We start from the raw sequence: 13,804 nt of genomic DNA on the forward strand, positions 1-13,804 counted from the left end.
CCTGAAGAGTGGCGACTTCAATATTAGTTGGGTCTGGTGTAGACAGCAGCAAGGTGGTGGACAAGGACTGACAAAACAGATATCCTTGATGATGGGTAGGCTTGGACTGATGGACTGTCTTTGAGCTATATCTTTGTTTCTTATTAGAGTCAAAGAATCATAGAGACGTATATATGGAAACAGTCCTTTTGTTCCAACTCATCCATGCCAACCAGACATCTTAAGTTAATCTAGTCCCATTTACCAGCATTTGGCCCAAATCCCCCGAATTTCTTCCAAAGGTATACCCATCCAAATACCTTCAAAAATTGTAATTATAACAGATTCCACCACTTTCTCTGGCAGCTCATGCCATACATGTACCAACCTCTGTGTGAAAATGTTGCCCCTTAGGTCCCTTTTATAACTTTTCCTTCTCACCTTAAATGTATGACCTCTAGTTTTGGGCTCCACTAACCTGGGGACAAAACCTTGTCTATTGATCCTATATCTGCCCCTCATGATTTTATAAACTTCTATAAGGTCAGCTTCTGGCATTGTAGAGAAAATAGCCCCAGGCAATTCAGCCTCTCCCTATGGCTGAAACCCTCCAACCCTGGCAACTTCTTTGAAAATCTTTTCTGAACTTGTCAAGTTTCAAAACATGCTTCCTATAGCAGGGAGACCAGAATTGAATGCAAAATTCCAAAAGTGGCCTAAAAAATGTCCTGTACAGCCACAGCAAGACCACCAAACTCCTGTACTCAATTAACTGACCAATAAAGGCAAGCGTACTAAATGCCTTCTTCACTATCCTATCTACCTGTGACTCTACTTTCAAAGAACTATGAACCTGCACTCCAAGGTCTCTCTGTTCAGCAACACTCCCCATTAAGTTTTAAAACTAATCAAAATGATGCAGGATCATGGTGACAGTGGAAAGATTTTTCGCTGTATTTTACTCACTGCAAAAGACATGTGACAATAAAACTATTCATTTATTCATTCATTCATAAATGGCACATATCAGAACTGCTAGCTTGTTATCACAGTGCTCACTCACATATCACCTACCTAGATGCTCACAGAATCCCTCCTTGCTTTGCCAATCAGTACAATCTGAGAAAGGGTCACCGGATCCAAAACATTAACCCTGATTCCTCTTCACAGATGCTGCCAGACCTGTTGAGTTTTTCCAGTAACTTTTGTTTTTGTGTACAATCACACAACCAGGCAGCTCTGAAGACGGTCACTAGACTCAAAATGTTAACAGTGCTTTGTCTCCACAGATGCTGCCAGCCCTCCTGAGTTTCTCCAGCAATTTTTGTTTTAGTTTCAGGCAGCTTAGCTTGTTGGCAGCAGTTGGCAGTCAAAGGGGATGCACATTTTGCTGTACAGCAGGGGACCATGTCAATCTCAAACCTGCAGTGTGTCTGGAAACACAAAACTGTGCAGCAAGCAAGCTGCCATGTCTCACAGTCTTCATCGTGTGGTCCTCACCAAAGTCCTCACTTCTCAGTCAGTGAGTCCTGGCACAGTAAGTCAAGGAGCAGACCAGGGGAGTGACCACAGTCAGGTGTCCACTTGGATGGATCTCAGTCTGGGAGACAATGCCTTTGCAGTCCAGGGAGTGTCTCACAGTTAATCCTGTAGCTTCATTGCAACTAGTATTAGGGACAGAGGGTGAACACAGTTATGGGGGATGTACGGTCATCAGCCAGGGATCTAGATGGGTCACAAAAGGTGGTAGGCAACAATCTGTCCATCAGGATTGTTCACGGAAACTGAGGGGATAAATGAGTAGGGAGGAGGACAAGGTGGGGGTCACTGCCACAGGAAGGACACTCAGGAACCCATTCATTGGGATTGGGGTGCTTCAGTCTAGGGAAGGAGGAATAACTGTTGTGAAAGGGGATAACTAAATTTGTAAAGTTCGGGGTGGGGGTGTGGATATGGTAAACCTTGGATGGGACCAGGGAAATGTGAGGGGAGGGTTTGTGCACAGTCAGGAGCATCCTGGCTTCAAGGGGAAGGCAGGTTATGACCATACCCAGCATGATCATCTCATATGCCAGGGGCTCAGGAGGTGGGTGGAAGATGAAGGCTCATGTGCAAGCGTTCTTTGGAAACTTGGGGACATGTGAAGACTATGGGGTTCACGGGAAGAGATATCAGATTGGAGATATGGATGTTTGGGCCTCACAGAGACTGAGGCTTGAAGCCACTGTTCACCAAGTGTTCTTTGTCACCTTGTATCATGTTAGGTTTCAAAATTATGCAATGGAAAAGAAAATAGTTGTGACCACACCCAGGTTGGGTGGGTCAAGTGTGAGGGAATAGGCTGTAAGATACACCGACGTGAGACCTTTAAGTAGAAACAACATTACACGCAGACCTATGTGCTGTAAAGGATACAGACCTGCTTGGTCCCAAATCCCTGGCAATCCTAATGAATTGACTCCCTGTGAGCTGTGTGCTACCCCAGATATCACTGAACACCTTATTCACACCAACACTTTTGGCAATAGATGCCAGAGAAAAGATATGAATGTTTTAGCAAAGGAGCAATAATGTTGGCACAATCCTTAGTCCTATTGACACCTTGTTCATCTTGCCTCTATAGACTGCGGCAGGATCTTGACACAAACATCAATCAAGATGCACTCTAGGTGGGCCTCATGCTGGTCCAATTACATTCAGAGCTGCATGCAGAATCAACCAAACAGTTGCACAAAACCAATCAGATTTAAATGAATGTGATACTAATATGCAGTGCCCTTAAAGCACCCATGCCACCAATGTGCCCTCAAAAGGCTTTTTCTTTCTTTCCCTCCCTCTATGTCTTAGTGTTGTCCCTGGTTCCACACCTAGGTGGAGCCAGTGGAACTCATTGGCCCTGAACACTTTTTGGGGTGCAAATGGCAATTGGACAGCCCTGACCTTGCTGAGGATCTTTTTTGCTGGAGGATAGCGGACTGTCCTTGGCTTCAAATGGCGGAGTTTAGACAGGATGGGCCCTGCCATCTCTTGAGTATCCTGAGAGAAGACTTCTGAGGAGCCAATGTATGGTTCCTCCTCCAGCTGTGTGGCACTACCCTGTCCCCTTGTGAAGAAGGGCCACCTGGATTGCGGGCGTATATCAGTTTGCCACTCCTGTTCTTGAACATGCTTGTGGACAAAGTCCCTGCTTGCCAACACTACTGGATCCTCTGTTGAGCCGGTTTCTGGTCTTTGGCAATCCCCCAAGTGCCAGCACCCTGGGGTATTTCATCCTTTACCAGTCGAAAGGCTGTCATAGTGAGGTGCTCACCAGCTCATGCTCCCAAACTTTCTAAGGCTGACGTTCCCACCAGGGTTTCAGTTCTGAGCTGATAGGAGGTGCAGGAGGGAGCATTGCCAATGCTTCCTGTTAGGCCCCAGTATTCTTGATCTCAGGAAAACAGCCAACTCCCACCCTGGTTATACTCTCTTCCACCCTCTTCTATCAGACAGTAGATAGAAAAATTTGAAAACACATACCAACGGATTCAAGAACAGCTTCTTCCCAGCTGTTATCAGACTTATGAATGGACCTCTCATATATTAGAGTTGATCTTTCTCTGCACCTTCTGTGTAGCTATAATACTCTAGTCTGCTGATATAGTTAGGTAAGGTATGGTTTATCTGAATAGCACACTAAACAATAATTTTCACTATATCTAGGTACAGTGACAATAATAAATCAAATCAGAGATCGAGAAGGTGTCTTCTGGCAGAACCAGCCATTTCTCCATTGAGATAGACATCCTATTGATACTCACAAGACACATGGGAGAAATGATGTTGTGGTCAATGGTTTGAAGTGGTATGCAACGTGAGAATTGCAGTCAAATGAAGACTGATATTCATTTGGATTGGTAGGATGTGGATATCTCTGCATCCCTACGAGAAGGACTCTACAGTTCCCCTGCGAGGGTCAGGATTCTCACCTTGTGAAGTGCCTAATGTTGGACACCACTGCAACTGTGCCTTGTTATGGGGTGTCTTCTCCTGGAATGAGAGAAAGAGAGTGATTGAGTGAGATCCCAGTGGGTGGTGCAGCTGTTAGTGCTGTTGTAAGTAATTGAAAGGTAGTGAGGTGTTCTGAGCCAGTTAGTATTCAGCACAGAGGTCTTGCAAGATTAATGGTTTGGGAGTTTAGCGAGGGAAGGGGTGAGAGTGCTTAGTGAAGGAAGATGTTGCAGGCAACCGTGATATTGGTAGAGAATGAACTTCAGTGGGAGGTGTATGCAGTAGCAAAGATACAATGAGGCAGGAGAGAGCAGAATGTGGTGTTTATCCTGGTGCAGCCCAGGCTATTAGCCTTCCTGCAGCACTGCTGGCAGTTCCTCTGCTCCTTGAGACTGCACTAACCTGGTGATAATCTCAGACTAGGCTCCCAGGCGCTAGAATTATGGCCTGCTCTGTCGGTTCCCTGAGATGAGGACATTCCCCTCCCCTTCTGCACCACCCTTTCCACTAGGTCCCAATCGGAGAATTGTGACACCACCTTCTCTGACTGACTGTTCATCACCGAGTAGGGCGGCTTCAGAAAGACAATGCTTGTCAAAGTGCACAGCAACCTTTTCAAATATGGTACAGGAGGAAGCATTGCTGGTGTTTCTGTGAGTATCCACTGGGTGGCGAGTTGTTTTGAGAATGGTGCACAGCAAGATGGAATCGGATGAGGGAGATGTCTCGGGTCTGGGTGGGTAGTTTAATAAGGTGACAAATCTTACTATGCTTCATGGCAAAAACCCCTCCAGATAATCTCAACACAACCGACACTTAGTCAAAAAAACATAAGCTTCAGCCCTCAGTTTTAATTTATTTTTTGAGTTCTGAGAGTGGTTCCTGGGTCTGGAAAGACTGCCTTGTTGTTGCAGTTTTACAGGAGCCTTGATGAGGCCATACCTAGAAAATTGTTAGCAGTTTTGGAATCCTTTTCTAAGGAAGGGTGCTCTTGCTCTCGAGGGATTGCAGCGAAGGTTTACCAGGCTGATCCCGGAGACTGATGAATGAGGAGACATTGACTAGATTAGGATTGTTTTCACTGGAGTTCAGACGAATGAGGGGGGATCTCATAGAATCTTATAAAATTCTAACAGGAGTGGACAGGGTAGATGCAGGGAGGATGTTTCCAAACAAGGGGTCACAGTCTGACGATTCGGAGTGGACCATTTAGGACGGAGATGAGGAGACATTTCTTCACCCAAAGAGCAGTGAGCCTATGGAAATCATTACCACGGGAAGCAGTTGATGCCAAAACATTGAATGTATTCAAGAGGCAGCTAGATATCGCACTTGGGATGATTGGGTTCAAAGGTTATGGGGAGAAAGCAGGATTAGGCTATTGAATTGGCTAATCAGCCAGGACCGCGATGAATGGCAAAGCAGGTTCAAAGGGCTGAATGGCCTCCTCTTGCTCCTATCTTCTATGTTTCTACCTGCACTTGAATCAAGCTTTAAAAAACCCTTGAGTGAAAATTAAAAGCTTTAAAAACAATGCAGATGAGAGAGAAAAAAAAAGGTACTGTTGCCAAGCAGCAAGGTTTGCTATGATGCAAAGTGGCAGAGACAGGCAAAGGCTCCGTTAGAAAGGCAGAACCTCCAGAAGGTCAGTGAGTGGGAAGGTTTCTTTCAGAGAAACAAGCAGGTCATTCAGAGAGGAAGAGGTCTGTAACATCAGCAGTGCAGTTTAGCAGCTGAAAAGAAGTGGAGTAAGTGACCTGTTTTGGCAATTTGTTTAAGCGTCTTATGAAGTGATGTTAACTGAAGAAGATAGCATCGAAAAAATGCGTAGGCTTGCCGGAAAGAAATCAAATGCAGCCATGCCAACTGAACAAGGAACTTAACTGAACCTTCTCTGAGGTTTGAATATCTGTAGGGTTGTTGTTCAGCGTTGAATCTTTATTGCTAATATTTATAATAAGTGCCTTTCAAAGAATTGCATAGTGTAAAGTAATAATTACATCGTATAAAGTGGGTGGCACAGTGGTTAAGCACTGCTGCCTCATGGCACTCAGGACATGGACTGGATTCCAGCATCGGACGACTTATCTGTGTGGAGGTTGCACATTCTCCCCATATCTGCTTGGGTTTCCCACCACAGTCCAGAGATGTGGCAGGTTAGGTGGATTTGCCATGGTAACTGTGGGGTTACAGGGATAGAGTGGGGTTGTGTGCTCTTTGGAAGGCTGGTGCAAACTAAGTGGGCTGAATGGTCTCTATCTGTGTTTTTTTTTTCTTTTGATGTTTTCTCTTTTAATTTTTTTAAGTACTTCAGCAGCCTCTCAGTGACTGACTACCACAGTGGCCAAATTGCAAAACTTAAGCTTCTGGTCAACCAAGCCAGGTTGCATTCTGAAATCTGACTTGTCCAATATTATAATCAGCTGGGATTAGAATGCCATCATTTCTCTGAAATAGAATAAAATGGTTTTCAAACTTACGACAAAATGGAAGCATCTGAGATAGAGAATTCCAAAGATTCACACCCCATGGGTGAAGAAATACTACCTCATCTCAGTGCTCAATGTTTCAGAACACCCCCACTCCCAGCCAGTGGAAACCTCTTTCCTACTTCTCTGTTTGATAATTCTGATAAGAATTTTGAGATCAACTTTCAATCCCCAGAGAATATCGACTCAGTCTGTTTGACCTTTCTTCCTAGGAAGTAGTTTGGTGAACCTTCATTGCACTCCCTCTATGTCAAGTTTATCTTTCCCCAGGTAAACTGTACATAATATTCCAGGCTGATCAGGATTATAGTTGTGTTAGACCTTTTTACTTCAATTCTCAAATCCTCTTGCAATAAAGGCCATCATATAATTTGCTTTCTTACTTATTTACTTCCTGTCTGTGGTAATTACGTAAGCCTGGTGGTGGTCAGTTTAGTTTTAGCACAGCAATGACGGATTTTCGAGTTTATCTTGGCAGTACTCACTCTGAAGGGTAGTTCATCTTTGAGGTGAATAACCATTGTTAGGGAGATTGAAATATAGTGAGGACTGTCACATAGCCTTGCTTAACTCTGGTCCAGATTTTGAAGGTATTGGTTTCAGATCTCCCACTTAGACCAGTTGCAGCCACATCATCATGAAGCAGTTACCGGATTACAAAGTATCTTGGACATCCCAATCCTCCAAGCTCAATCCGCCGAATCTTGCAATTCACTGAGTCAGTTGCTTTGGTCAGGTTGGTGAACGCAGAGTTCCTGGTGTTGCTCTCAATATTTTTTCTTGCATTATTGTGGTAGAAAAGATCATGTCAGAGATTACTCACTGGGCCTCAGGGAAGATTTCCTCAGCGACAGGAAGTAGCTAATTCATGAGAATGTGAGCCAGGATTTTTTCCCTGCTGTGAACAAGAGAGACATACATATCCCTTCTTGGAGATAGTTACAATGATCACATTCCTGAAGTCAGTGGTGAGTTCTTTTCGGTCCCAAATCCAAAGGATAATTGCATGGTATCTTGATGTGACCAGACCTGGAAAGAAATAGAAATGGGGTCATAGGCAAAATGATGCAGGAGGCCCCATTGTCACAGGAGTGGGGAGGAACCCTCTGACTCAGAGGGGGGGAAGGATGAGATAACCTCTACAAAGTTCATGGGAGTCTCTAATCAAACTGCCGATGTAGCAGTTGAGTGAGAGTGTCCTTGGTAACAGGCCGTGGCCTACCCAGCTGCAACTCGTCGCCTGAGCCCTTTGTAAAGCAGACTCAATAAAAATAAATAAAATCAAAATAAAACAGGCCCAGTTTGTGAGTGATAACACTTCCAGACATTTAATAAAAGAGAATAAAGCAGACCCAGTGTAAGTCTCTGTTAGGCTGCACAGGTGATTTCCCGGTGCTGGTGAATGGTTGAATAAAACATTCACAGTGATTTAGTGGTGGGAAAGCCATTTGGTTGTGTGTGGTTAACACTTCGAGGTATAAAATTTAAAAATCAGCTCCAGGAGGAACCTTATGGCACCGCAGTAGTGTGCCTATCTCTGAGCCAAAGACCTGGATTCAAGCCCCATCTGCCACAGAGGTGTGTCATAACAAGGGGCAGCACAATGGTTAGCACTGCTGCCTCACAGCACCAGGGTGCCAAGTTCAATTCCAGCCTTGGGTGACTATCTGTGTGGGGTTTGCACATTCTCCCCATGTCCGCGTGGGATTCCTCCAGGTGCTCCGGTTTCCCCCCACAGTCCAAAGATGTGCAGGTCAGGTGGATTGGCCCTGTTAAATTGCCTGTAGTGTTAGGTGCATTAGTCAGAGGGAAATGGGTCTGGATGGATTTTTCTTCGGAGGGTTGGTGTGGACTTGTTGGGCTGAAGGGCCTGTTTCCACACTGTATGGAATCTAAAAAAAAATCTCCAGAGATATCGATTAGGAAAGATCCATAAAGCAGACCCAGGAGCTGCTATGGTGCAGCGATTATGTCCCCACTTCTGAGACAGAAGGGCCAAGTTCAAGTCCCATCTACAACCGAGATGCGTAATAACATCCCTAAACAGGTCAATTAGGAAAAGATCTACATTTAAAAGAGGAAGGGCTCTTGTGACTCAGTGATAGCGTACATACCACTGGGCCAGAAATCCTAGACTCGTGTTCCATCATCTCCATCTGAACCGGTTGATTTAAAAAAAACAAAGTCTATAACAAAAGAAGCCTTATTAAGGCCAAGTTGAAGAAGAAAGAAAAAGCAGAGGGGTGGGGTGGTGGCCAGTGATGTCGTAGTGTCATCATTGGGCCAAGCTGCTGAACGAGAGAAGTGGCATCGTATCCCACCTTGACAGATGATCAAATTTGCATTTAATAATCTACACATAATGGGTGAAATGACAAATCTTTGGTCTGTTATGGTACAATGGTAATGTTCCTTCTAGGAGACCTGGGTTCAAGTCCCATCTGCTCTGAACATATAAGGAGACATGTTCATTGAAATAGCTGTTAAGCAGACCCAGAGGGACCTTGTGATGCAGTGGTAGTGCCCGTTTCTGATTCAGGATGAAGTCTCACCTGCTCCAGAGGTGTGTATAATAGCATATTTGCACAGTTTGATAAGAAAAAAAAAGCAGACCCTGCAGTAGTCGTGTGCAACGGATTGTGGCAATTCACAGACTCCCAACCCAATTGTTTATTTTGGAGTGGTGTGGAGATGGTGAGTCACATGTATATTGGTTGTGGGCAATTGCACTCTCTTTTTAGTTATTTGAGAAATGTGTTATGTTTGATTTGATTTGATTTGATTTGATTGAACTTATTATTGTCATATGTAACAAGATACAGTGAAAAGCATTGTTTTGTGTGTAATCCAGGCAAATTATACCTTACATAAATCCATCAGGCCACCTCCAAACGGACCCCAGCACCAGAGATATATTTCCCTCCCCTCCCCTATCAGCGTTCCGAAAAGACTACTCCCTCCGTGACTCCCTTGTCAGGTCCACACCCCCCACCAACCCAACCTCCACTCCCGGCACCTTCCCCTGCAACCGCAAGAAATGCAAAACTTGCGCCCACACCTCCCCCCTTACTGCCTTCCAAGGCCCCAAGGGATACTTCCATATCCGCCACAAATTCACCTGCACCTCCACACACATTATTTACTGCATCCGCTGCACCCGATGTGGCCTCCTCTATATTGGGGAGAGGGGCCGCCTACTTGCGGAACGTTTCAGAGAACACCTCTGGGACACCCGGACAAACCAACCCAACCACCCCGTGGCTCAACACTTCAACTCCCCCTCCCACTCCACCAAGGACATGCAGGTCCTTGGACTCCTCCATCGCCAGACCATAGCAACACGACGGCTGGAGGAAGAGCGCCTCATCTTCCGCCTAGGAACCCTCCAACCACAAGGGATGAACTCCAATTTCTCCAGTTTCCTCCTTTCCCCTCCCCCCACCTTGTCTCAGTCCCAACCCTCGAACTCAGCACCGCCTTCCTAACCTGCAATCTTCTTCCTGACCTCTCCGCCCCCACCCCCACTCTGGCCTATCACCCTCACCTTGACCTCCTTCCACCTATCGCATTTCCAACGCCCCTCCCCCAAGTCCCTCCTCCCTACCTTTTATCTTAGCCTGCTTGGCACACTTTCCTCATTCCTGAAGAAGGGCTCATGCCCGAAACGTCGATTCTCCTGCTCCTTGGATGCTGCCTGACCTGCTGCGCTTTTCCAGCAACACATTTTCAGCTTAGCACCATTGATACAGGCAGAGGAACATCTTCCACTCCACTTCCTGAAATTGATGACCAACCCTTTCGTGACACTTCATTTTTGGTTGCAGTTCAGCCCCATCCTCCTGCTGTTTGAGCATCTGGTGCAGAGCATTTGGGAAAATCAGAGGACCACCTCAGGCGGTCTGCTCTTGGGCCTGGCCAGGCTGATTATTAACAGGTCCCAGCAGCACACTGTGAAGGGGAGGGTTGTCATTTCTGGTGACTACTTACCTCTCTTCCACAGTTCGGGTTTGGAGGAGTGAACAGGAGCACTCAATGTCCATCAATGCTCTCGTCACTTTTAGGGAGTAGTGGATATTGCAGGGGAGAGAGTGCAGTTCCCACATCCTGTGAGTGAATTTGAAAAACGTTTTCAACCAATTTGACTCATTCCATTTTATCAAGTAATGGCTGAAGGTGCTGGATTGTTCGAAGATTATGGGCCTTGACAACATTCTGACAATAGTACGGGAGACTTTGCTACAGAGCTAGCCACGCCTCTAAGCAAGCTGTTCCAGGACAATTGCAACATTACTACCTACCCAACAATATTTACTCACGCACGTCCAGTCCACAAAACTCAGGACAAATTCAACCCAGCCAATTACTGACAGTAAGTTTTTCAATCCTCAAAGTAATGGAAGGGATTGTCAACAATACTATCAAGCCATATCTGCAAAGGAATAACCTGCTGATTGACAAGTCAGTTTGGGTTCCCCAAGTCCAATAAGCTCCTGACTTGATTATAACTATAGTGAAAACATGGACAAAAGGTCTGAATTGGTGAACTTGAAGATGAGAGTGAGTGCCAAGCCCAAAAAAAAAATCCCTTGATATTCAAAAGCATTACCATTGCTAGATCCATCACTCAACATCCTGGGGATTACCATTGATCAGCAATCGCACACATAAATAGTGAAGACAACAGTATTCAGAAACTGAGAACTCTGCAGCAGGTAAGTTGCCTCCTCTCTCCCTGGAGTCTGTCCACCACTTACAACACACAGGTCAGGAGTATGCTGGAATACTCCCACTTGTTTCAATGAGTTGTTTTATGTCCATTCACACGATGAGGGTGTCTCTGGCTAGGCCAGTATTTATTATCCATTAAGAGTTAACCACATTGCTGAGTCTCGAGTTACATATAGGCCAGACCAGGTAAGGATGAGTTTTCTTCACTTAAGGACATTAGTGAATCAAATGAGTTTTTTTTTCAATAATGGATTCATGGTCATCACTGGACTCTTAATTCCAGATTTTTATCAAATTCAAATTTCACCGTCGGCTGTGTAGGATTCAAACCCCAGTCCCCAGAACATTATCTCGTCTCTGGATAAACAGTTGAGAAAATACCTCTCGGCCATTGCCTCCCCCAAGGATTCTTTTTTTGAGTTCAGTTTTATGAAGCAGAAGAGAGAGTGTCCAAAGGAACGACACATATTTCAAAATTCAATATAATCCCCAAGGATCTGGTGGGGTGTGGAGAGAGCTGGCAGGTTTGATCTTAGTACCACAGTGGACACGAGCCTTCCCTTGGTAGGTTTCTACTTTTCTCACTTATTATGATAGAATTTAACTTTGCAGCAGCACCTTTACTAGATGAGCTGATTTCAGGTCTTCCTAAATCAAAGAAAAACATAGTAACAACACAAGAACAGGCCCTTCGGTCCACCAAGTCTGCGCTGAGACATGACACCTTTCCGAAACCAAAGTCCTTTTGCCTAACGGTGCATATCCTTTTATTTCCTGCCTATTCATTATGTCAAAATACCTCTTAAATGTTGCTGTTATATCTGCTTCTACCACCTCCTCTTGCAACAGATTCCAGACACTTACCGTCCTCTGTGTAAAACATTTGCCTCTCGCATTTCCTTTAAACTTTCCCCTTTTTACCTTAAGCCTATGTCCAGTAATTGATATTTCTACTCTCAGAAAAAGATTTGACTATCCGTTCTATCTATGCCTGTCAATTTTGTAAACCTCTATCAGGTCGCCCCTTAGCCTCCGACAGTCAAGTGAAAACAACCCAAGTTTGTCCAATCTCTCCTCACAACTAATACCATCCAAACCAGGCAACATTCTAGTAAATCTTTTTTAAAAACCCACTGCAAAGCCTCCATAACCTTTTGGTAATGTGGCAACCAGAACCATACGTTTTATTCCAAATGTGGCCTGACTAAAGTTCAGTACAGCTGCAACATTACTTGCTAATTTTTGTACTCTATTTTTGGATCAAAATCCAGCAGCTCCTTTCTTAACAATGTTGCTAATGTATCTGCGTGATTTGGACTGCAACACAGTTCACAAACAATCAGAGGGACAGCAAATGTTAACCTTGCCAATGATGCCTACGTCCACACAAGGAATATTAAAGCTATTGATCACTTAATTTGCATTAACATTGTTCATTCATCAGTTTGTAAAGCATTGTGACTTCATAATAGCACAGAATTGTGTTGATCAGCGTCAGCCATGACAGTGAACTGATTTAAGAAACTAAACAAAATCACATCATCTCCCAGGGTTCTTGAATCTTTTCCTAATACTGACATTCATAGATGTCCAAGCTGGTTTTTCCATTCTCATCTGGTTACAGTGAATGTTGGAGGTCATTACCTCAAAAGTTCATGCTGCTCCATATTGTTCTTTAATTTTAGTGCCAGATAACTTGCAGTGCTATGGGTCCAGAACATAGACCCTAAGTGTTCAATTTATCAATCTGTCCTTCAGTTCAGTGAGACTTTGCTTTGGGAACTGGCCAGAGGCCCAAAAGCACCAATAGAACAGTGTAGCCAAGGTTTCCCTCTGAATTCAACCTTTGTTGTAACTGTTCTGGAAATATTCAATAGGAACAGAATAGAGAGAGGTTTACTGCTTATCTAACTCTACGCCGTACCTACCCTTAAGGCTGTTTGATAAAAATTATGCGGCGGTGTTCTAGTCTGAATTCTGAAATCAAATGTTTCATCTTTTTCCACTGCCACCAATCAAACTGATAATGATTTTAAATGTTTAAAGCAAGTCAGATAGTTCTAATGTGTGGCTTTCCACAACTAATGGGATAAAGGAGGATAGCATCTCCAGTTGAATAATACACTGGAGAAACTCAGCAGGTCTTGCAGCATCAAAAGAGCACTGGACTGGAAATGTTAACTCTGCCTTTCCACAATATATGCGGCCAGACCTCCTGAGATTTCCCAGCAATTTGTTTTTGTTTTGGATTTCCAGCATCCACAGTTTTGTTTTTTTTGCTTGGTGTTCTGAAGAAGGGTCATTGGACTCAAAACATTAACTCTGCTTTCTCTCCATAGATGTTGCCAGACCTGCTAAGTTTTTCCAGCAATTTCTGGCTTCCACAGTTCTTTGGGTGTTTTTTTGAATGTATTGCAAGTTTGGGCAAATTCAGACCAAGATCTCTAAACTGAAATCATTGGGTAGTCTGGATTTGGTTTGTACCTGAGAAGCAGGCAAATGGATCCGGAGTGAGTGAGTGAGAGTGTGTGTGTGTGTGTGTGAGAGAGAGAGAGAGAGGGTGAGTGAGAGAGGGGAGATAGACAGACAGGTGCCGGTAGTGACTTAAAGCATTTTGA

At 44.5% G+C, this 13,804-nt stretch overlaps 1 protein-coding gene across 1 annotated transcript in view; it reads right to left on the minus strand.

Annotated features, from left to right (window-relative positions):
- The window catches only part of LOC140454350 (elongation factor 1-gamma-like), a 64,948-nt gene extending 60,957 nt beyond the window's left edge, over positions 1-3,991 (minus strand). The window contains exon 1 of the mRNA XM_072549055.1: positions 3,948-3,991. The gene's annotated coding sequence lies outside the window, so the exon portion shown is untranslated. The remainder of the gene's footprint in view (positions 1-3,947) is intronic.
- Positions 3,992-13,804: the final 9,813 nt, after the last annotated feature.

This window comes from Chiloscyllium punctatum, chromosome 29 (genome assembly GCF_047496795.1).
Source record: "Chiloscyllium punctatum isolate Juve2018m chromosome 29, sChiPun1.3, whole genome shotgun sequence".
Taxonomy (NCBI): Eukaryota; Metazoa; Chordata; class Chondrichthyes; order Orectolobiformes; family Hemiscylliidae; genus Chiloscyllium; species Chiloscyllium punctatum.